General features: G+C 45.2%; 1 protein-coding gene across 3 annotated transcripts in view; it reads left to right on the forward strand.

The window, feature by feature from the left end:
* Window positions 1-25,893, forward strand: part of rngtt (RNA guanylyltransferase and 5'-phosphatase) — a 520,247-nt gene that overhangs the window by 133,592 nt on the left and 360,762 nt on the right. The gene's annotated exons all lie outside the window — the stretch shown is intronic.

A 25,893-nucleotide genomic window follows, 5' to 3' on the forward strand; every position in this document is an offset into this window, starting at 1 on the left:
TTGGTGAAAATTCAAGAGGTTTTTTTTATTCTTTCACTGGAATTGTGCCTCGTTGGCTAGGCCAGCATTTGTACTTGCCCATCCACAATTACACTTGAGAAGGTGGTTCCATTTGGTAGATACACCCACAGTGCGATTTGTGAGGGATTTCCATGATTTTGATGTGGTGACAGTGGAGGAACGGCAATAATAGTTTAAAAAAAATAATCTTTATTGTCACAAGTAGGCTTACATTAACGCTGCAATGAAGTTACTGTGAAAAGTTCCAAGTTGGCACATTCTGGCACCTGTTCAGGTACACTGAGGGGGTATTCAGACTGTCCAAATTACCGAACAGCCTGTCTTTTGGGACTTGTGGGAGGAAACCGGAGCACCTGGAGGAAACCCACGCAGACACGGGGAGAAAGTGCAGACCCCACACAGAGACCCAAGCCGGGAATCGAACCTGGGACCCGGGAGCTGTGAAGCAACAGTGCTAGCCATTGTGCTACCATGCCGCCCATCAATATGTTCCCAAGCCAAGATGGTGTGCGGCTTGGAGAGGAATTTGCAGGTGGTCGTGGTGTTCCCACATTCCTGTCACCCTTGTCCTTCAAGGTGGTAGAAGTCACTGGTTTGGTAAGTGCTGGTGAAGGAACCTTGGTGAGTTGCTGCAATGCATCTCGTAGATGGTAAGCACTGCTGTCCCAATGTGTCAGTGTTGGAGAGACTATGTTGAACGTGGTGGTTGAGATGCCACTCAAGAGGGCCGATTTCTCCTGGATGATGTCGAGCATCTTGTGTAGTTGGTGTACTCATCTGGCAAATGGATAGTGTTCTATCACACTCCCGACTTGAGCTTTGTCGGTGGTGGGCAGGCTTTGGGGAGATGTTAGGTGCGTTACACTCTACAGAATTCCCAGCCTCGGAACTGCTCTTGCAGCCACAGTATTCCATGGCTGGCCCAGTTCAAGATTTGGTCAAAAGTAATCCCCAGGATGGTGATAGTGGGGGTTCAGCGATAGTGATGCCATTGAATGCCAAGGAGGAATGGTTAGATTCTCTCTTGTTGGAGATGGTATTTGTATGGTGTGAATGTTACTCGCCTGTCCAGGTCCTGCTGAATATTGGCAAAGACTGCTTCAGTATCTGCGGAGTTGTAAATAGTGCTGAACATTTTGCAACCCGGGGGCTTTTCACAGTAACTTCATTGCAGTGTTAATGTAAGCCTACTTGTGACAATAATAAAGATTATTATCATTATTATTATTACCCTCAGTGAACATCCCCATTTCAGAACCTTGTGTTGGAGAGAAGATCATTGATGAAGCAGCTGAAGATGGTTGGGTCTAGGACACTACCTTGAGGAACTCCTGTAGTGATGTCCTGGAACTGAGATGATTGACCTCCAACAACCATAACCATCTTCTTTGTACATGTGACAAATATAAATCTTCCATCACTCATGAGATGATCGAGAGTAGATTTGTGGGGCGGTAATTGGCCGGGTTGGATTTCCTGCTTTTTGTGGACAGGCCATACCTGGGCAATTTTCACATTGCTGTGTAGATATCAGTGTTGTAGCTTAATGGAACAGATTGGTTAAGGTCTCCAGCACAAGTCTTCAGTACTGTTGCTGGAACGTTGTCATGACACAATCGTTACAATAGCCACTGCCTTCAGGTATTTCTTGATTTCACGTGAATTGAATCTAAGTGGCTGAACACTGGCATCTGTGATGCTGGGGAGATCGGGAAGTAGCCATTTTAATACACAGCATTGTTTATCATCTTTAGGTCATTTTAAATGAATACATACAGACTAGTTAACAAAATATTCTTTGAGACAATTGAACCCATGTTTACTGTATACTTCCCTGCCTTTGTCATTGCTGCACTGAATTGTTATGAATTGCCTTCATCACTTGGAAGAACACTAATTTTTGATCACACTCTGAGCAGCAGCAGTATCAGCCCTAAGGTACCTTAAAAAAAATTTTAAAAAAAGAATTCTCCTTTTTCACATTTTATCCCAAATTTCACCCAACAATAAACAATAATCAGTAACAAATGTAATGTCAGTCCCCATATCAATAACAAAGTAGACATTGGGCCGCTCCAAAATGACGCTGGTAATCTAGTGATGGAAGACCAGGAAATAGCTGAGGAACTAAATAAGTACTTTGCGTCAGTCTTCACAGTAGAAGACATGAGTAATATCCCAACAATTCAGGAGAGTCAGGGAGCAGAGTTGAATATGGTAGCCATCACAAAGGAGAAAGTGCTAGAGAAACTAAGAGGTCTAAAAATTGATAAATCTCCGGGCCCAGATGGGCTACATCCTAGAGTTCTAAAGGAGATAGCTGAAGAAATAGTGGAGGCGTTAGTTATGATCTTTCAAAAGTCACTGGAGTCAGAGAAGGTCCCAGAGGATTGGAAAATCGCTGTTGTAACCCCCCTGTTCAAGAAGGGAACAAGGAAAAAGATGGAAAATTATAGGCCAATTAGCCTAACCTCGGTTGTTGGCAAGATTCTAGAATCCATTGTTAAGGATGAGATTTCTAAATTCTTGAAGCGCAGGGTCGGATTAGGACAAGTCAGCATGGATTTAGTAGATTTAACAAAAGAGTTCTTTGAAGAGATAACAAATAGGTTAGACCAAGGAGAGCCAATGGATGTTATCTATCTTGACTTCCAAAAGGCCTTTGACAAGGTGCCTCACGGGAGACTGCTGAGTAAAATACGGGCCCATGGTATTCGAGGCAAGGTACTAACATGGATTGACGATTGGCTGTCAGGCAGAAGGCAGAGAGTTGGGATAAAAGGTTCTTTTTCGGAATGGCAACCGGTGACGAGTGGTGTTCCGCAGAGCTCAGTGTTGGGGCCACAGCTGTTCTCTTTACATATTAACGATCTAGATGACGGGACTGTGGGCATTCTGGCTAAGTTTGCCGATGATACAAAGATAGGTGATGGGGCAGGTAGTATGGAGGAGGTGGGGAGGCTGCAGAAAGATTTAGACAGTTTAGGAGAGTGGCCCAAGAAATGGCTGATGAAATTCAACGTGGGCAAGTGCGAGGTCTTGCACTTTGTAAAAAAGAATAGAGGCATGGACTATTTTCTAAACGGTGACAAAATTCATAATGCTGAAGTGCAAAGGGACTTGGGAGTCCTAGTCCAGGATTCTCTAAAGGTAAACTTGCAGGTTGAGTCCGTAATTAAGAAAGCAAATGCAATGTTGTCATTTATCTCAAGAGGCTTGGAATATAAAAGCAGGGATGTACTTCTGAAGCTTTATAAAGCATTAGTTAGGCCCCATTTAGAATACTGTGCGCAATTTTGGGCCCCACACCTCAGGAAGGACATACTGGCACTGGAGCGGGTCCAGCGGAGATTCACACGGATGATCCCAGGAATGGTAGGCCTAACATACGATGAACGTCTGAGGATCCTGGGATTATATTCATTGGAGTTTAGGAGGTTGAGCGGAGATATAATAGAAACTTACAAGATAATGAATGGCTTAGATAGGGTGGACGTAGGGAAGTTGTTTCCATTAGCAGGGGAGACTAGGACCCGGGGGCACAGCCTTAGAATAAAAGGGAGTCACTTTAGAACAGAGATGAGGAGAAATTTCTTCAGCCAGAAACATAGAACATAGAAAATACAGCACAGAACAGGCCCTTGGGCCCACGATGTTGTGCCGAACCTTTGTCCTAGATTAATCATAGATTATCATTGAATTTACAGTGCAGAAGGAGGCCATTCGGCCCTTTGAGTCTGCACCGGCTCTTGGAAAGAGCACCATACCCAAACTCAACACCTCCACCCAACACCAAGGGCAATTTGGACATTAAGGGCAATTTATCATTGGCCAATTCACCTAACCCGCACATCTTTGGACTGTGGGAGGAAACCGGAGCACCCGGAGGAAACCCACGCAGACACTGGGAGGACGTGCAGACTCCGCACAGACAATGACCCAAGCCGGAATCGAACCTGGGACCATGGAGCTGTGAAGCAATTGCGCTATCCACAATGCTACCGTGCTGCCCTTAAGAACAAATAAATCTACACTATATAATTTTACCGTCATCCATGTACCTATCCAATAGCTGCTTGAAGGTCCCTAATGTTTCCGACTCAACTACTTCCACAGGCAGTGCATACCATGCCCCCACTACTCTCTGGGTAAAGAACCTACCTCTGATATCCCTCCTATATCTTCCACCTTTCACCTTAAATTTATGTCCCCTTGTAATGGTGTGTTCCACCTGGGGAAAAAGTCTCTGACTGTCTACTCTATCTATTCCCCTGATCATCTTATAAACCTCTATCAAGTCGCCCCTCATCCTTCTCCGCTCTAATGAAAAAAGGCCTAGCACCCTCAACCTTTCCTCGTAAGACCTACTCTCCATTCCAGGCAACATCCTGGTAAATCTTCTTTGCACCTTTTCCAGAGCTTCCACATCCTTCCTAAAATGAGGCGACCAGAACTGTACACAGTACTCCAAATGTGGCCTTACCAAAGTTTTGTACAGCTGCATCATCACCTCACGGCTCTTAAATTCAATCCCTCTGTTAATGAACGCGAGCACACCATAGGCCTTCTTCACAGCTCTATCCACTTGAGTGGCAACTTTCAAAGATGTATGAACATAGACCCCAAGATCTCTCTGCTCCTCCACATTGCCAAGAACTCTACCGTTAACCCTATATTCCGCATTCATATTTGTCCTTCCAAAATGGACAACCTCACACTTTTCAGGGTTAAACTCCATCTGCCACTTCTCAGCCCAGCTCTGCATCCTATCTATGTCTCTTTGCAGCCGACAACAGCCCTCCTTACTATCCACAACTCCACCAATCTTCGTATCGTCTGCAAATTTACTGACCCACCCTTCAACTCCCTCATCCAAGTCATTAATGAAAATCACAAACAGCAGAGGACCCAGAACTGATCCCTGCGGTACGCCACTGGTAACTGGGATCCAGGCTGAATATTTGCCATCCACCACCACTCTCTGACTTCTATCGGTTAGCCAGTTCGTTATCCAACTGGCCAAATTTCCCACTATCCCATGCCTCCTTACTTTCTGCATAAGCCTACCATGGGGAACTTTATCAAATGCCTTACTAAAATCCATGTACACTACATCCACTGCTTTACCTTCATCCACATGTTTGGTCACCTCCTCAAAGAATTCAATAAGATTTGTAAGGCAAGACCTACCCCTCACAAATCCGTGCTGACTATCCCTAATCAAGCAGTGTCTTTCCAGATGCTCAGAAATCCTATCCTTCAGTACCCTTTCCATTACTTTGCCTACCACCGAAGTAAGACTAACTGGCCTGTAATTCCCAGGGTTATCCCTAGTTACTTTTTTGAACAGGGGCACGATATTCGCCACTCTCCAATCCCCTGGTACCACCCCTGTTGACAGTGAGGATGAAAAGATCATTGCCAACGGCTCTGCAATTTCATCTCTTGCTTCCCATAGAATCCTTGGATATATCCCGTCAGGTCCGGGGGACTTGTCTATCCTCAAGCTTTTCAAAATGCCCAACACATCTTCCTTCCTGACAAGTATTTCCTCGAGCTTACCAATCTGTTTCACACTGTCCTCTCCAACAATATCGCCCCTCTCATTTGTAAATACAGAAGAAAAATACTCATTCAAGACCTCTCCTATCTCTTCAGACTCAATACACAATCTCCCGCTACTGTCCTTGATCGGACCTACCCTCGCTCTAGTCATTCTCATATTTCTCACATATGTGTAAAAGGCCTTGGGGTTTTCCTTGATCCTACCCGCCAAAGATTGTTCATGCCCTCTCTTAGCTCTCCTAATCCCTTTCTTCAGTTCCCTCCTGGCTATCTTGTATCCCTCCAATGCCCTGTCTGAATCTTGTTTCCTCAGCCTTACATAAGTCACCTTTTTCCTCTTAACAAGACATTCAACCTCTCTTGTCAACCATGGTTCCCTCACTCGACCATCTCTTCCCTGCCTGACAGGGACATACATATCAAGGACACGTAGCACCTGTTCCTTGAACAAGTTCCACATTTCACTTGTGGGTGAAGTGGTGGGTCTGTGGAATTCATTGCCACAGAGGGCGGTGGAGGCCAGGACGTTGAGTGTCTTTAAGACAGAAGTTGATAAATGCTTGATTTCTCGAGGAATTAAGGGCTATGGAGAGAGAGCGGGTAAATGGAGTTGAAATCAGCCATGATTGAATGGTGGAGTGGACTCGATGGGCCGAATGGCCTTCCGCTCCTATGTCTTATGGTCTTATGATCCCATCCACCCACCAAACCCCAGATATTAGCCCGCATGTTAACATAAACAAATGACAACAAGGAATCAGGAATCGCCCATAGACACCATTAATACATACAGTCCCCCTCCTCCCAACCCTCCAGCCCCCAATATTCGATGTGATCCAATTCTCGAAAGTGCATAATGAATAACGCCCATGAATTGTAGAACCCCTCCATCCTTCCCCTCAGTTCAAATTTGACCTTTTCAAGCGTTAAGAATTCCAGCAGGCCCCCCCCCCCCCCCCCGCCCCCGCCCCCGCAGCCCTAAGGTACCTTATATTAGTTTTACTTGAGTTCCCTTATCCTACTTCCATTGCAGTACCATGGATTCATGTTTTTAATACTGTTTGCTACATTCCAAGCTCACAAGCCCAAGTCCCTGTAGTCTTTTATTATAACTTCGACCTCTGACATGAGAGATCAGCCTTGCATCTCTACTTTGTAATGCCTTTGGTGCCTCCTTTCTTGGCCACTAGAACTGAATGAACAATTCAATTTGACGAGCAAACTTCAGTTTGATTGTGACTTTGCATTGTGAAAACAACAAAATATGTCATTGATTATGTCTCTTTATTGGTTTGATATGTTTATCTTGAGTCTACCGAGACACTCCCATTTCTACTTCACCCATTGCTATTTTAGCACTTCCATCTATACTCATTACTTATTTTTCTTATCTACAATACTATGAGAATGTATTCATATAGTCTTATTAACACAGTAAAATGTGCTGAGGTGCTTCAAGGGAGATTTTCAAATGGAACTTAATGGACATAAGGAGATATAGGGGTAGATGGGCAAAATGCTTGATGAAAGAGATTTTACAGATGGTCTGGAAGGAAAAAAGAGGTGGAAAGGTTTCAACTGAAGCCATTGCCACCTATGGTGAACTGATTAAAACTGGGGGATGCTTAAGAGACCAGAATTGGAGAGTCGCTGATATTTGAGCGATTCTTACGACTGGAGGAGACTAAAGCAATAGGATGGGGTGAGATCTTGAGGGATTTGAAAATGAAGAGAATTTTGAAAATGTGGCTTTGTTTAACTAGGTGTCGGTGTAGGCTAGTGAGCACTGGGGTGATGGGGGAATGGGTCTTAGCGTGAGTGAAGTAATTAGCCCATAGTCCACAAAGGACCATGGGCATCTTTCTCCCTTAGAGAGAGACGATTGGTTATTCATAAATTGAGGGCACTGTTCAGCAAGTATGGGGCAAAGTGAGGAAGCAAGCCTACATGAACGCCCACGGCTGGTAGGGGACTGAATTCACCCCATTGGTGTAATTTTGCAGAAGTCTTAGAGCCAACTGAGCTAACTGACTTCCCACTTGGTGTTGGTGAGGTACGGGCAGCAGAGGTTTGAAAGTTCCATGTTTATGGAGGGTAGAAAATGGGTGGGTAACCAGGAGTGTGTTGGAATGGTTGAGCCTAAAAGAATCGATGAGGTTTCAGCAGCAATGTGCTAATGCAGGGACAGAGTCGGGCAATATTTCCAAAGGTGGGAATAGATGGGTACAAAATCCTGTAACTCTTAACAGCGTTGTTGATGTCCCTGGACTGCAGCGATTCAAGAAGGCAAGCTCAACACCACCTTCTCAATGGCAAATATAAGGGGCAACAAACGCTGTCAGTGGCACCCACACCTCTGAAAGAATTTTTAAAAATGCCCAGAAGCTACAGTGCCGAGGCAAGAAGAGAAAGCATTGATTTGATTTATTGTCACGATTTATTGTCCATCTGCCTGATGGAAGAGCTTGGAAGAGAGAATAACCCGGGTGGGAGGCGTCTTTGATAATGCTGCCCGCTTTCGCAAGGCAGTGGGAGGTGTAGACCGAGTGAATAGATGTGAGGCGGGTTCGCACGATGGACAGGCCTGTGTTCACGACTCTAGTTTCTTACGATCTTGGGCCGAGCAGTTGCCATACCAGGCTGTGATGGAGCCAGATACAAAGCTTTCTATGGTGCATCCATAAAAATCGGTAAGAGTCAATGCGGACATGCCGAATTTCCTTAGTTTCCTGAGGAAGTATAGGCGCTGATGTGCTTTCTTGGTCGTAGTGATGACGTGGATGGACCAGGACAGATTGTTAGTGATGTGCGCACCTAGGAATTTGAAGCTATCAACCATCTCCACATCGACAGGGTAGCACAGTGGTTAGCACAGTTACTTCACAGCGCCAGGGTCCCAGGTTCGATTCCCGGCTTGGGTCACTGTCTGTGCGGAGACTGCACGTTCTCCCCGTGTCTGCGTGGGTTTCCACCTGGTGTTCCGGTTTCCTCCCATAGTCCAAAGATGTGCAGGTTAGGTGGATTGGCCACGTTAAATAGCCCTTCGTGTCCAAAAAAGGTTAGTTGGGGTTACTGGGTTTACAGGATAGGTGATAGAGAGGAGGTGTGGGGTGTTCTTTCCAAGGGTCAGTGCAGACTTGATGGGCCGAGTGGCCTCCTTCTGCACTGTAAATTCTATGCCTATATCTATGACACTATTGATGCAGACAGGATACTCTGCTTCCTGAAGTCCAGGTCCTTAGTTTTGCTGACATTGAGGGAGAAATTGTTCCGTAGAATCCCTACAGTGAAGAAGGAGGCTATACAGCCCATCGAGCCTGCACCGACCCTTGGAAAGAGCACCCTGTTTAAGCCCATGCCTCCACTCTACCCCTGTAACCCTACCTAACTTTTTGGACACAAAACGGCAATTTAGCATGGGTAATCCACCTAACCATATCTTTCGACTGTGGGAGGAAACTGGAGCACCTGGAGGAAACCCACGCAAGACGCAGGGACAAAGTGCAAACTGCACACAGTCACCCCAGGCCAATATTGAACCCGGGTCCCAGGAACTGTGAGGCAGCAGTGCTAACCACTGTACCACCGTTGTCGTTACACCACGCCACTATGTCCTCAACCTCCCTCCTTTACTGTGACTCATTGTTGTTTGAGATTCGACCCACTGCGGTCGTGTCATCAGAAAACCTGTAGATGGAGTTGGAGTCAGAATTTGCCCCACAGTTGTGTGTGTATAGGGAGTATAGTAGGGGCTAAGTACGCAACATTGCGGAGCTCAGGTATTAAGGACTATCGTGGAGGAGGTGTTGTTTATTTTTACTGATTATGGTCTATGGAAGTCAAGAATCCAGTTACAGAGGGAGGAGCCAAGTCCGAGGTTTTGGAGTTTTGATATGGTATGATACGAGCTTGATGTGTACTCAAAACAGTGTCCAACGTTAGATGCATTTCTGCGATTGGACAATATTTGCTCATTTAAAATAAAAATCATTTACGGCATGTGTGCGCCACTGTTTAGGCCAGCATTTACTACCCATCCCTGGTTGCCCTTCGGAAGGTGGTGGTGAGTTGTCTTCTTGAACCGCTCAGTCCTTGAGGTGTATGTACACCCACTGTGCTGTTAGGGAGGGAATTCCAGGAAGTTGCCCCAGTGACAGCGAAGGAACAGCTAAATATTTCCAAGTCAGGGTGGTGAGTGACTTGGAAGGGACCCTCCAGGTGGTGGGGTTCCCAGGTACCTGCTGTTATTGCCCTTCTGGATGGTAATCATCGTAAGTTTGGAAGATGCTGTCTGAGGAACCTTGGTGAGTTACTGCATTTTGTATATGGTACACACGGCTGCCACTGTTTGTCGAGGTAGAGGGTTTGAATATTTGTGGAAAGGCACATTCTTAGCACATTGAATCCTCAATGTGTTAAGAATTGCACTGACAATCAGTTTAAGATTGCCAGTTGGACTCTCTGTGGAGCACTTGCAAGTACTGGAAGCTACGTCTATTCATATACAGGGTCCTATTATTTGCAGACAGAAGGAACATGTACACACATTGTTCCTGTTTCTGCTAAACAAAATAAGCGATAGCCACCTGCTGGTTCATTCCTCTGGGAAATGCCTTGACAAATTGGACTCGAGCTGTCTGATTCAAATTTTCAAACAATGTATGGCAGTTAACTGGTGCATTTCCAAAGCAGCATCTCAATCAATCGGAGTTGACGTGCCTACCAATTCACACTCCTACAGTATGAAGTTTTAAGGGGCAGCACGGTAGCATTGTGGATAGCTCAATTGCTTCACAGCTCCAGGGTCCCAGGTTCGATTCCGGCTTGGGTCACTGTCTGTGCGGAGTCTGCACATCCTCCCCGTGTGTGCGTGGGTTTCCTCCGGGTGCTCCGGTTTCCTCCCACAGTCCAAAGATGTGCAGGTTAGGTGGATTGGCCATGATAAAATTGCCCTTAGTGTCCAAAATTGCCCTTAGTGTTGGCTGGGGTTACTGGGTTATGGGGATAGGGTGGAGGTGTTGACCTTGGGTAGGGTGCTCTTTCCAAGAGCTGGTGCAGACTCGATGGACTGAATGGCCTCCTTCTGCACTGTAAATTCTATGATTAAAAAAAATTCTATGAAGTTGTTGTTTCCACTGACATTGGTATTCTTGCGATTTGCTTGATGAGTGCAAGCAAAAAGCTTCAGCAAATGTATTCTTTCAATGATACTGGTGGGATAGTTTCTAGGCCCTCTAACAGTTGTTAAACAATTGGACAGAGCATTAAGCAAGACATTATTGGAGCTTGTAACAGAAAAACGTAATCATTTAATCTTCACATAGACTGTGACAGTCAATTTTATTACAATAAAATGTTTATTAGTGTCACAAGTAGGCTTACACTGCAATGAAGTTACTGTGAAAATTCCCTAGTCGCACCTGTTCGGCTACACTGAAGAGAATTCAGAATGTCCAAATTACCTAATCAGCATGTCTTTCGGGACTTGTGAGAGGAAACCGGAGCATCCGGAGGAAACCCAATTCAGCAAGTGTGTTCTAGAATATTAGATTCTAGAATGTTTTTGTGACAGTTTCTCGAAGCAATACATTGTAAAACTAAGCTATCTTCGATCTAGTATTATGTATTAAAGCAGGGTTAATTAGTAAAGACATAGTAAAGAATTTATTGAAAAATGGTGATCATAACCATTGGATTCCATGTTCAGTTTGAAGATGATGTACTCCAATCGCAAAGAAGAAAACAATTTCGGAGCTCAAAGGCATTGACCGACCAGAGCGACAGGATCGTTGCTCTGGAAGCAGAGATAAAAAGGTTGGTGGTGATCCAAGGGAGCCTGAAGGGGAAGGTTGAGGACCAGGAGAACCGGTCTCAGCGGCATAATATTTGAATAGTGGGCCTGCCAGTAGGGATCGAGGGCAGAGACCCAACTGGCGATGTGGCCCAGATGCTCCGCAATCTGGTTGGAAGGGATGGACTTCCCCAAGCCACCGGAGGTCGACAGGGCCCACAGGTCACTCCGACTGAAGCCCAAGTCTGGGGAGCGGCTCGGGGAAATAATCAGCAAGTTGCACAGGAACCAGGCGTTGGGCTCGGCAGACCAAAGTGAGAAGTTGGGAAGGACACAGAATATGAGAGTACCAAGACATTAGAGCAGAGCTGGCAAAGCGCAGGGCTGGGTTTAACCACTTAGTTGGCCGCCATGTTGGGTACCCCGGACAAAGGGAAACCCCAGAGTGCTGGGGGGCCCGGCTTCATGTTGAGAATGGCGACGGTGGCCATTTTTGATGGGGCCCTAACAAAGGGAAACCTAGGAGTGCAGGGGCTCATCCACTATGGTTGATCCTGCAGGAGGGGCGGTAGGGGGGAAACAACCCCCCCCCCCCCCCGCCCCACCAGGATAGTCACCTGGAACATTAGGACACTTAACGGCCCAGTGAAAAAATCCAGAGTCTTTGCCGATCTGAGAAGTTTAAAAGCCGGGATAGTCTTCCTCCAAGAGACTTGGGGAGAAGGACCGACTGCGAGTAAGGAAGGGCTGGCTGGGAGAAACCCCATTCCTGCTGCGGGACGAGAGCTAGGGAGGTAACCATGCTGATGTGCAAGAGGACGATGTTCACGGAGACAAAGACGGTTACGGGTCAAGGGGGACGGTATGTCGTTGTCAGCGGTGTCCTCGAACAGGCACCGGTAGTCCTGGGAAACCTGTACGCGCCCAACTGGGAAGACACGGAATTTATTTATTTATTTATTTTAAATTTAGAGTACCCAAATCATTATTTATTTTCCAATTAAGGGGCAATTTAGCGTGACCAATCGACCTAGCCTGCACATCTTTGGGTTGTGGGGGCGAAACCCACGCAAACACGGGGAGAATGTGCAAACTCCACACGGGACAGTGACCAGAGCCGGGATCGAACCTGGGACCTCGGCTCCGTGAGGCAGCAGGGCTAACCCACTGCGCCACTGTGCTGTCCAGACACGGAATTTATAAAGACCATGGTGGAAATTCCCGACGTAGATACGCACCAACTGTTCATGGTGGCGGAGACTTTAACTGTGTACAGGCCCCACTGACGGGCAGATCAAACCCCAGAATGGGGAAAACGACAGGCATGGCTAGGGAACTAGGAACGTTTATGGTGCAGATGGGGGCAGTGGACCTATGGCGGATCCTGCACCCATGTGAGAAGGAATTTTCATTCTTTCACCAGCACATAAGGTTCACACCTGCATCGACTTCTTTGTAATGGGGAAATCGCTGCTTCCAGAATTAGTCAGGGCGGAATACTTGCTATTGTAATATCAGACCTCGGTCCACATTACATGGATGTGAAGTTGGAAATGGGCCATCCCAATGCCCCACATGATAATTGGACACTGCCCTCTTGGCCGACAAGGTCTTCTTCCAGAAAACATCACGGGTTATAAACAAGTATGTTACTATCAACCGGAAAGGGGAAGTCTCACCTTCCACTTGCTGGGAGGCACTGAAAACTGTGATTAGGGAAAAAATTATAGCTTACAAGGCTCGTAGAGATCGGGAAGAGAGGGCGGATAGGCAGCAACTGATCGACTCCATCCTGGAGGTCGACAGGGGATAATCTGAGGCCCTGACCATAGAGCTGACCGAGAGAAAAAAGAACAAATGGACTTTATCCACCAGGAAAGCAGTGCACCAACTCCACCGGGCATGGGGGACCCTTTATGATCACGGAGACGAGGCTAACTGCTTGCTGGCTGACCAGCTGAGAAAGCAAGTAGCCACGAGAGAGAGAGAGCGCAGGTGAAGGGCAGCAGAGATGGACTGGTAGCCGAACCAAAAAAGATTAACGAAGCATTTGACTTCTACTGGGGACTGTACACATCTGACCTCCCCGGCAGGGACTCGGGGATGAAACGGTTCCTTGATGGACTGGACATGCCCGTCGTGGGGGACGACAGTCGGGGGGAACTGGAAGCACCAATAAACCAGGAGAGGTCATGGAGAGCATCAACTCCATGCAGGTGGGGAAGGCGCCGGGACCCAATGAGTTCCCAGCGGTCTTCTATAAAGAATTTGCACCATTTCCTGCCCTGCACCTACAGGAGATGTTCGCAGACTCACTAGCAAGGGGCACCATGCTACCAACACCAACACAGGCCACCATATCTTTGATACCAAAAAAGACAAAGACCCAATAAAATATGGATCATGCAGACCCATTTCGCCCTGCCCGGGCTGGCAGTCTTCGGGATATCGGATCAGCCAGAACTTCGTATGGGGAAGTGGGACGACGCCCTTAGCTTTGCTTCCCTAATCGGCAGCTGGGGGCTACCGCACTAAGAGACCGACACAGGATCCAGAGGGCCCCTCGCAAAGCTCCAAGAATAGAACATACACCAAAACAAACCATCTGCAGTGAAAGCGGGGCCCAGAGACAGCAGAAAAGGGGACCGGTTGGGGAGGGGGGGGGGGGGGGGGGGAGAGAAAGAGAGAGAGCAAGGGTGGGTGAGGCATGGGGGGGGGGGGGGGCGGGGGAGGGTGCTGTCAAGTAATAATGTGCAAATGATAACTGTTTCAACCGATTTTGTACTGTACATTTTTTTAAAAAAGAAGCAGGGACAGGAAAAATTATCGGAGAGAATGGTCGAATTTAAGTTCAGTTACTAAGTCTGGAAGCTCTTCTCAGTTCAGCTATCACAATTGTTGTAAATATCCATCTGCTTCATTTTGTCCTTCAGTGAAGGAAATCTGTAATTCCCTCCCTGGTCTGGCTTACATGTAACTCCAGATCCACAGGGCTTAACTGTTCACTGAAATGGCCTAGTAAACCATTCAGCTCGAGGGCAATCAGAAGTGGCCAACAAATGCTGGCCTTGCCAACGACACCTGCATTCCATTAAAGAATGAATAGAAAGACAGTGCAGAGGTAGTGGATGTGCTAGCTATGATTACAATTCTCTTGGATTCTAGAATAGTCCCATCAGATTGGAAATTGGCAAATGTTAAATTGCTTTTCAGGAAAAGAGGGAGTGAAAACGGAATTCCAAGCAAGTTAGTCTAGCATCAATTATTGGGAAAATGCCTTAAGGAAGTCTTAACAATACACTTAAAAAATCACGATGAGAACCAATAAACCTTATTTTACTAAAGGGAAATCCTGTTTGAAAATTGCATTAGCGTTCTTTGAGGATGTTATTAGTAGGATAGATAATGGGGATGTAATATACCTGCATTTCCAAAAGGCATTCAAAAATGCGACGCAAAAGGTTAATATGCAAGCTATAAGGGCTCATGGACTTGGGGGTAATTATTAGCATGGATAGAAGATTGATTAACAAACAGAAAGCAGAGTGTGGCATAAATGAGGCTGTTTCAAGTTGGCAGGCAGTGAATAATGACTTAGATCAAGCATATTCAAATTTGGGGTCGTGACCCGCGGGTGGGTCATGGGCGGGGTGTCGGCAGGGTCGCGGAGCCATCCGTCGCGGCGCTCCCGATTGCACAAATTTGCACGCACAGCCGCAGCAGCCGGCTTTTAACGATGCCAGTTCCGAGTGGCCTTCAAAATGACGGCCGCAACTATATAAACAAATGAGGCTGAATTTGTGATATTGCTGAGATTTAGAATCCCAGCTTATTTCTCGTTTAAATCAGGGCAGGTGTTCTCAATCAACTGAATGAAAGTACAGATGTTTTAGATTGTGAAACCTTGCTAGTTTACAGTAGGTATGTTTGGTACAATGAATTTGTTGAAGATTTGCTGTACTACCTGATTTACCAACCCACACGGACTGGCGCAGAAACTTTTGAACCGTTGAATAGTTTTGTGGTTGGAAAGTACGGCTTGACTGGGTTCATTGCAGAGAATCACAAGTGATGAGCAGCCAACATGACTGGGAAAAACAGCAGAGTTATAGTAAGGATTAAGGAGGCAGGCTGGTCAGGACATTGTTTGGAATCATTGTTTTATTACCATGAGGCACTGGCATCAAAAGGAATTCCATCCGATCTTCAAGTGGTGTTGAAAGGAAGTGTGAAAGTTGTGAATTTCGTTAAATGCAGCCCACTCAATATCAGACTTTTTGACACTGTGTTCGATATGAGGGCTGAGCACACATTTATTGTTCCACACAGAAGTACATTGGCTATCAAGGATCGGGTACTATAGAGTTTACGAACTGAGGTACAAATCCACACTTTCCACCTCAAGAAATTGTCCTCTGGCTGATTTGTTTGCTGATGAAACTTGGATGCCAAGAATGTCTTACCTTGCAGACATCTTTTCAATTCCAAATGACTGAACCTCAATTGCAAGGAAAGGATGATGCTTTCGCACTGTGAATAAATCGAAGCTTTCCAAAAGACATTGAAAGTTTGGCAATTACGAGTGCAAAGCCAAAACTACTACGTTTCCCACACTGCTTCGACACATCGAGAAAACAACATTAGTAAGGAAACTGTAAATGGACTGCAAGCCTTATTCATTTGCATCTGGCAGCGCTGATCAACAATTTTGGTCGCTACTTTCCAGAGGAGAAGTTTAAGATTTTGAGAGAGAAAAGGTGGGTGAAAAATCCCTTTGAGTTTGAGACCCCAGAATCAGTTCTTACTTGCAGCTGACTCCAAATGAAGAAACTGAGCTTCTGCGCCTCAGCCGTGACAGCATATAAAACACGGCACAAGTCAATGAGGCTGTCGGCATTCTGGTGTAGCGTCTCTGAGGAGTATCCGGAGCGGAGTACAACAAGCATTTTGTTGCTTTTGCCCTTCACAACGACCTACTTGTGCGAGGTTGGATTTTCTGTCCTCGCAAATATGAAGACGGCACAAAAGAACCGGCTGAATCCTGCACCCGATATGCGCATAGGCCTCTCTTCCTGTGAACCTGATTGGAGTGAGATCATAAGGACCAAGCAGGCTCACCTCTCGCACTAAAGGTAATAGAAAATGGTGGGTTGCGAAGGTTGGCCGGCGTGGGTCCCGAAGGTAGGCCGGTTGGCAAAAATGGGTCCCCGGAAGTAAAGTTGTAAAACACTGACTTAGATGAAGGGACAGAGTAATATATCTAACTTTGCTGATGATACAAAACTAGGTGAAAGGTGAGCTTCCGGAGGACACATGTTGTGAAGAGATATAGACCGGTTAAGTGAGTGGGCAACAAGATGGCAGAAAGGAGTATAGTGTGGAAAATTGTGAAGTTATCATTTTGGTTTTAAGAATAGAAACTTGTACGTGCAGCTAGAGTCATAGGGATCCACAGCCCTCCGACTGCTGTCGCGCCTGGGGGTTTATGCATCCATCTGATGTTCATCGTCAGCGTGTGATGCTCAGCAGATTGTGCCCCCGAAGCCTGTTCACTATCATGTCCACTGAGGTGTATGTATCTGCGTTGGTGGAGGGTGGGGGATGACAGCTGTGCCGCTGCTATAACAGTTGCATCCTCGGAGCTCTCCTCCGAGTTGTTCTCCTTGGAGTCAGGAGAGGGAGCCGCCTGGATTTCATAGATTTCATAGAATTTACGGTGCAGAAGGAGGCCATTCGGCACATCGAGTCTGCACCGGCTCTTGGAGAGAGCACCCTACCCAACCCCACACGTCCACCCTATCCCCATAACCCAGTAACTCCACCAACACGAAGGGCAATTTTGGACACTAAGGGCAATTTAGCATGGCCAATCCACCTAACCTGCACATCTTTGGACTGTGGGAGGAAACCGGGGACACCCGGAGGAAACCCACGCACACATGGGAGAACGTGCAGATTCCGCACAACAGACAATGACCCAAACCGTGAATCGAACCTGGGACCCTGGAGCTGTGAAGCAATTGTGCTAGCCACTATGCTACCGTGCTGGGCCAGTGCTGTCGGCTGAAGGACCTGTGAGAGAATGGCCGTGTGGTCAGTCGGAGCAATGGGTCACTCGCTACCCCACTTGGAAATTTTCCTGGAGAATTGCGCCGAAGGTTAGCATGCAGGTGCAGCAAACAATTAGGAGGGTAAATGGCATGTTAATAATAATAATTAAGAATTGGGGCAGCTTCATAAGTTAAATCTGGGCAAAGCGGTCGATCAAATCTGGGCAAAGCGGTCGATCAAATGAAAAGGGACTTCCGCAGATGGGACATGGTCCCGCTGACGCTGGCAGGGAGGGTCCAGACGGTGAAGATGCACGGTCCTTCCGAGACTGCTGTTCTTTTTTCAATGTCTTCCGATTTTTGTCCCAAATGCTTTTTTCAGGAAAATGAACGCGGCGATATCGGGTTTTGTGTGGGCGGTAAAACCCCGAGAGTAAAGAAGGCACACCTGGAATGGGGGGCCCTTCCGAGCTTTATTAACTATTACTGGGCGGCCAACATATCGATGGTCAGGATGTGGGTAGTGGGGGAGGGGTCGGTGCGGGAGCGAGTGGAGGCGGCATCCTGTCAGGGTACGAGTTTGGAGGCTTTACTAATAGCGCCTCTGCTGTTCTCGCCGGCTCGGTACTCTACAAGCCCTGTGGTGGTGGCAGCCCTGAGGGGTGTGGGGGGAATGGAGGCAGCACATGAGATTGGAGGGGGTGTCAGAGTGGTCACCGATTTGTGACAGCCATCGGTTTGCCGGGGGGTGGGGGGGGTACTGGATGGGGCTTTAAGAGATGGCAGCGGGCAGGGATTGAGAGGTTTGGGATCTCATCATTCGGGAGGGTTTCCTGAGCTTGGAGGCATGAGAGGAGGAGTTTGAGTTGCCGGGTGGGAACGGGTTTTGGTACCTACAGTATGGGACTTTGTCCGGAGGCAGGTTCCAAGCTTCCCTCGCCTCCCCTGAGGGGACTTCAGGACACTGGGTTGGGGAGGGTTTCGGAGATATACAAGGGGTTGATGGACTGGGAAGGGGCTCCTATCAGAGAAGGGGAAGAGGAGAGGGGAGGAGAGCTGTAAATTGAACTGTGGGGAAAAGCTTTGAAGAGGGTGAATTCATCCTCGTCGTGTGCCAGACTTAGCTTGATCCAGTTCAAGATGTTCCACAGGGCACACATGATGGCGGTCCGGATGAGCAGGTTCTTTGAGGAGGTGGAGGACAGATGTGGGTGGTGTGGGGTTGCCCGGCAAACAAGGTACATATGTTCTGGGCGTGTCTGAAGATGAGGGGATTCGGGCAGGGATTTGCCGACGTTATGTCAGAGGTCTTGGAAGGGAGGATAACTCCAAATCCAGAACTGGCAATATTTGGGGTATCGGAAGATCCAGGGAGGGGAAGGGAGGCCGATGGCCCGGAGACGTATTTTGCTGGGATGGAGGGACTCGGTGCTCCAAAAGGTAGGAGTGTGGGTCAGCGATTATGGCAGGGTTTCTCAGTCTGAAACAGATCAAGTTCACCTTGAGAGGATCAATTCAGGGGTTCGCCTGGAGATGGCAACCGTTCATCGATTTCTTCAAGGAAAATTGAACGTCAGCAGTAAGGGGTGGGAGGGGAAAAAGGGGGGGAGGGAGGAAACAGGAGGCATGGCAATGTTAAATAAGGACAGGGAACTTTGTATATGGCTTATTAAGGAATAGAACGGGGGTAGTAGGGGACGCTGTTTTCTGTTTTTTGTTTGTTTAGGTGTTTTGCGTGTGTCGGCCCGTGCGGTTGTTTAAGAAATGTTTAATGTGTTAAACTGAAAATTACAAATGCTTCAATAAAATATTTTATATCATAATAATCTTTATTGTCAGAAGTAGGCTTACATTAACACTGCAACAAAATTACTGTTAAAAGCCCCTAGTTGCCACACTCCGGCACCTGTTTGGGAACACTGAGGGAGAATTCAGAATGTCCCATTCACCTAACAAGCACGTCTTTCGGGACTTGGGGGAGGAAACCAGAGCACCCGGAGGAAACCCATGCAGACACGGAGACTCCGCACAGGCAGTTACCCAAATTGAGAATCGAACTTGGGGCCCTGGCGCTGTGAAGCCATAGTTCAGTCTTTATTACAAAGAGTTTGGAGTACAGGAATAAAGAAGTCTTGTAACAGTTGTGCATGGTTTTGGTGAAACTACACCTGGAATACCATGAGCAGTTTTAGTCTGCACATTTATAAAGGATATACTTGCATTGGAGACGGTACAGCAAAGTTGACTAATTCTGTTCCTTGGGATGTGGGGGTTGTAATAGGCTGAGTAAACAAGGCTTACATTCTCTTGAGCTTAGAAGACTGAGATCTCATTGAAATTTTCAAAATTCTGAAGCAGCTCGATAGGGTAGGTGCTGAGGGATTGTTTCCGCTTGTTGGGGAAACTATAGCACAGTATTAGGCTAGGCTAAGGGGCTGATTTAGGACTGTGATGAAGAGAAATTTCTTCACTTAAAGTGTGGTGAATATTTGTAATTATCTACTCCATTCAGAGGGTTGTGAATGCTCAATTGTTAAATACATTTAAGCCTGGGATAAATTGATTTTTGGTATCTCAGGGGGTCAGATATAGGGATCGGGCAGGAACGTGGATCAGCCAAAGATACGCCATGATCACATTGAATAGTGCAGCAGACTCGACGGGCCATATGGAATACTACTCCTGTTTCTTGTGCTCTTATTTCCAAGCAGAGGGGCATGTGTAAGTCATCTGCTTTCTGATTTTTAACTAATGCTTGATATTGACTCATCTGTATGCCCTTTTCCTCCTCCATTCACCATCTCTGCCAATGACACAGACGAGCTAAGAAACTTGCTGTGTGTGTGAAACTGCATGGTGCAGGGTGTTGGTATACTGAGGCACTGCATGAGTGTGACACCTAGATTGTTAATCGTTACTAATCCTCAGATGTTTCAAGTTATCTCAAGTTAGCAAATCAAAAATTCAGTGCTGTTTCCCCAGATCAGATCTTTTAAGCAGTCATTTCACTGAAAACACAACAACAATGATTAATTGCTCGGGTTTTTTGTTGATTCCTTAAATGTCAGCAAGCTTTTAACAAATATTTAAAAAGTGGTAATGTCATTTCTGGAAAATTGAGTGCTGATATTGTCTTTGTTGACATCATGATTGTTTCCAGAGTCCGGATAGGAAATCTCATAAGAGCAGAATTAGGCCACTCGGCCCATCGAGCCTGTTCCGCCATTTAATCATGGCTGATATTCCCACCCCCATTTTCCTGCCTTCTCCCCATGACCCCAGATACCCATATTAATCAAGAACCTATCTATCTCTGTCTTAATAGAACCCAGTCATTTGGCTTCCACAGCCTTCTGCGGCAAAGAGTTCCACAAATTCACCACCCTCTGGCTGAAGAAATTCCTCCTCATCTCTGTTTTAAATGATCGTCCCTTTAGTCTGAGATTGTAAAAAGTTGCAAAATAAGTGCAATTTGTCTCATTTGTTTATATTGTCATGCCAAGAATACAAGAACGAAAAAAAAAATACTATATAATTCTGGCTACTACATTAACTTATCATTTAAAAAAATATATAATTGACAAAGGCTGTACACTGAAGCGAAAACTAGCTACAATTTACAAAAAGGAATTTCTAACCTTCAGAAACCCATAACAACCTTGTTATCTCTAAAGATACTCGAATGCCCCCATGTTGGCAGAAATCAAATTCCAAGGAAATGCACAAAGGCATTTTATATTTTCCAGGGCAGATGTTGGCCAATGGAGGCAATCCATCTGTAAAAACAATCGACCCTGAAACCTCTAAACCTATTAATGGATGAAACATTAACCATATCAAGAATCCAGACCAGGAATATACATCCTTTGTCCAAACCAAGGGGAGTAAGTGAGAGTTTTGTCATATGCCCCATCCCACCCTGCAAACTGCTACAACCTGGAATATTGCCTTGTGAAGCTAAAAGAGTCGGTCTGCCATTTTCCATGAACAAAACAGCAGCAGAACTAGAGTTCTGTTCAGGTTTAAATTGCCTAGCTCTCATCTACACTCATTCTTACTCGAACGTCTGTACCAGTGTCCACTACAAGACTAATTCATCTCCAGGTCTTCGCCCATTGTGGAAATTGGCTCTACTGGAAAAGTGGATTACCCTACATAAGCTTCAGCCTGCTAACTCCTCTGAAGGAATACACATTAGATTTCTGATTCTGAAACTATAATCCTTATTTTACCTGTGGTCTTTGCCCTGCACCTTCGCTTCTCTCTCCACCCCCCCCCCCCCCCCCTCTCCTCTCTCTCTCTCTCTCTCTCTCTCTCTCTCTCTCTCTCTCTCCCCCCCCCCCCCCCCCCCCCCCATCACTAATTTTATGTATTAGTGCAAAGAGGGAGTTTGGAAGAGCGTCTTCCAGTGTTTTGAGTGCGTGTAAAATCAATTAATCCTCTGATTTTACCCCATGTGATGTTTGTGGTGGGGTTATTAATAGTTAATTGGATCATTCCAGAACTGAAGGGAAAATATGCCACCACTTCTAAAGTGGTAAATAAAAATCGAAGACACCTGTTTATGGATGGGAGAGGACAAATCAGTGTTGTTTGGAATTAAACCCCCCTCATGTCTGTGATGATACAGAATGTTTTTTTTCCCCCACTTCGTAAGTCATGGTAAGTGGGTTAAGTAATTCACTCTGTCTCTTTGGAATTAATTGCTTCCTAATTGTTCACACTGGACAGTTGCTTCCTAATCTTACTTCATTTTGAATCTTTGTCAGTTAAAATATTTATCACCTTCTAGTTATACAAATGTTGTATTAAATAAAAGTCAAGAGCTCATTTTTAGGTTCTTGAGTGAAATATAAAAACATAAATATGTTAGTGACTGAAACATCAAACTGTGATAAAGCATTATAAAGTTGTAATAAACATGGTTTTCTTTATCCAAATATTGTATCTTCCTGCTCCCAAAGTACTGTAATAAAATTATGCCGATAACCACTGGGAACTGCTCAAAATATTAACTGCCGTTTTCCCGAACAATGGATTTCCAGATTAGAAACGTGTCTCGTATCGAGCTTCATTCTTTCTCATCAACATTTATCTTGGTATAGTCGTTGTGTAGCGACAAAATATTAAATTTAGAAATTCAACTAGTTGCTAAGTGATACCCCATTGATATTTCTGAAAAGGTTGGCCTAACAAAAGTGCTGTTCCTCTTATATAAAAAAAAACGTAATTTGGAAATGGTTTGGTGTCTTCTTCATTAATGGATTTGTGTAGTAATGTTTGGGATTTTCTTCAGATGTTTCGGGTGGACATTAATATGTGCGTGTTATTTACAATGTGAACATTATATAAATGTCACTCTCACCCTCAAAACATATTACAGTCTTTCTGTTCTTTGAAAATAAAATGACTACATTTATCAGTACGATAACATAGTTAGCACTGTTGCTTCACAGCGCCAGGGTCCCAGGTTCGATTCCCCACTTGAGTCACTGTCTGTGCGGAGTCTTCACGCTCTCCCTGTGTCTGCGTGGGTTTCCTCCGGGTGCTCCGGTTTCCTCCCACTAGTCCCGAAAGACGTGCTGTTGGGTAATTTAGACATTCTAAATTCTCCCTCCGTGTACCCGAACAGGTGCTGGAATGTGGCGACTAGGGGCTTTTCTCAGTAACTTAATTGTAGTGTTAATGTATGCCTACTTGTGACAATAAAAATTATTATTTATTATTATTATTATTATTATTATTATCGTTCCTCCATAGATGCTCATGGAAAGGATGGTGATGGGTCATCTTGAACCCTGCAACCCTAGTATTGATGGTGCCTAAATATTATGCTGTCAGTGCTGCAAATGCTCAGTGTATGAATTGCTTCATATTTAAATAACAGCACTTTACATTAAAAAAAACAGTAGAGACTGGTGTACTTTATTGGGTGCAAAATGTAATAAAGGCTGAGTTGGTTGAATTTGATCTTCATTTGACAGTTTTTCAGTGTCACTCACTGCCAAATGATTTTATGACTCATCAGTTATTTCAGAATGGAACCGAGAACTGTATACTATTTGATAGAATGTAATCTGAATACTGGAATAGCTTTCATGGATTCAATTTTCTATATATTTGAACGCCCATTTCACAAATTACACTGATTGTGATGACTATTCCACCTGAAACTTGGAATGGAAAGCTTATCAATGGAGAAATAAGGATTTGAATTGTATGGCATGAATACCATTGATTAGGACCAAGGGAAGTAGGAATACACAAAGAACCAGAGTTGACAAGAGAGTGTTTGGGGTGGATTTGAAAGGACGATTAAATTAATTGTGCTGTGGGGATTTGAAACTCAAATCCGGAGATAATGATGTGTGGGTGGGGAACCATAACTTTGGCGGTAATTGGATAGGCAAAAGTGGAAACAATTGAGGACAAACCCATTGAACTTGATCACAAAAGAGAGGTGTTGGAGGAGGATGTTTTGATGGTCAGAGTGTGCACCAAGGTAAAAGAAAAAGATGATAAATAACGCACCGTTGGGCAGCACGGTGGCACAGTGGTTAGAACGGCTGCCTCATGGCGCCGAAGTACCAGGTTCGATCCCGGCTTTGGGTCACTGTCTGTGTGGAGTTTGCGCATTCTCCTCGTGTTTGTGTGGGTTTCACCCCCACAACCCAAAGATATGCAGGGTAGATGGATTAGCTACGCTAAATTGCCCCTTAATTGGAAAAAATGCATTGGGTACTCTAAACTTATTGTTAAAAAAAAATAATGCACCATTGTCGCAGTCATGCAGAATGTTTATGGATTTGGTTAAGGCCGTTTTGATGCTGTGGTCAAAATGGAGACCGGATTGGAGAGTTGGAAATGGAATTACGAAAAGGTGAATAAGGAATTCAGAGATGCCAATGCATTCGAGAAGAAAGGACTTTTTTGATTGGGTGGTGGTCTGCAAGGGGTGGGGCAATTGATAGTGGGTTTTTGAAGAGGGATAGGTGGCAGTTTGAAAGGGGGAGTACCAAAGCAGGGGGAGCCATTGAAATGTAAACTAGTATGTTTTGGGGATGGGGGAGCAGCCGGGATGTGGAATATTATTTGAAGGAGTGCGCATTGATCTTATGAAAAATATTCTAATCTCCATTCCAGCTTGACATTTTAACAACCACACTGGTTAAGGACAGATGGCTGCTTACCACATTTAGGCCAAATCATTTTCTGTGCAGGATTAAAGTTGTATAAGCTATGAATTTTCACTGGCTCAATCTCTGCTACCTCTCCTCCAGAGGATTTATTTTTTAACCAGTGCTATGGAGCAACCTGAACTGTGGAATGTGTGGTGGTAGGCAGCTTTAGATTGTTCCATCTGGCAACAATAACACAGGGGGTTCTTTGCACACACAACTGAAACCTTCAGGAATGTGTAGTAATGTTTAAGCGTAAGATTTTATTTGATAGATTTCTAAGAGTATGGCTCAGATGGCTTGGTTCTCTAGCCTGAGGCAAATAGGCAAAAGTCATTGTGACTTGTATGCATGCCATAGGTGCTTTATTTGTAACAACAGTTAGTTTTCAATCAGGAAGAGATCTTTGGTCCATGTATCACTCCTACTTACAATATTCTCTCTGTATTTCAAATAACCTTGAATCCCATATATGCAGTTGTGGATGAGCAATTAACTGATTCTTGCTGCGAGCAGCAAGCAGCAAGAACTGTGCAAGAAACCCCCATTCTCTTCTGAGCTAACATGGGAGAATATCGGAAGTACTACCAAATCCTGAATGGATTCTCTGACATGTGAGGCTATAGGGAAAAGGTGTGTAAAAGTGCACTGGTTCTGCTGAAGTCTATCTAGTAATTAGACAGATTTTTGATCTACCAGGGAGCCATTGGTTAAGGGATTCAGGCAGGAAAATGCAGTTAAGGACACCCTTCAGATTAGCCATGATCTTATTGAATGGTGACACAGTCTTGAGGGGCCAAATGGTCTGCTCCTGCTCCTATTTCTTATCTTCTAATCAAATGATTTTGAGTTTTGGATAAAATGCTGGATTTGTAGAATTGTAGCTGGTCTACTTTAGTGACATTGAAGCAACCTGATATTACCATTAATGTGTCCAGGAACAGAATGGGATTTGGCAAGAGACTGTGGCTTAAAACAGCTCACCTTGAGTGGTTACCCATATATCTGTTTTGGACAAACAGGCAACCATTAATGTTGAGGCTATTGCACCCACTTACTTATCTGCACTTTCCTTTTCAAATATGATTTTGTGTAACTCTGCAGATTTACTGAATTGTACAGTAACATAACTGACTAGCTTCCGAAAACAAAGTCACTGATGTGACCTTGGCACTAACAACATTGTCCTCTAGTATAAGAGTACCTCGTACTGCAAACAGCTGCTGTAAACAGTTATAGAACCGTAGAACTTATTGACTAGAATCAATTTTTTTTTCTCATTTATGAA

This window comes from Scyliorhinus torazame, chromosome 4 (genome assembly GCF_047496885.1).
Source record: "Scyliorhinus torazame isolate Kashiwa2021f chromosome 4, sScyTor2.1, whole genome shotgun sequence".
Classification (NCBI taxonomy): Eukaryota; Metazoa; Chordata; class Chondrichthyes; order Carcharhiniformes; family Scyliorhinidae; genus Scyliorhinus; species Scyliorhinus torazame.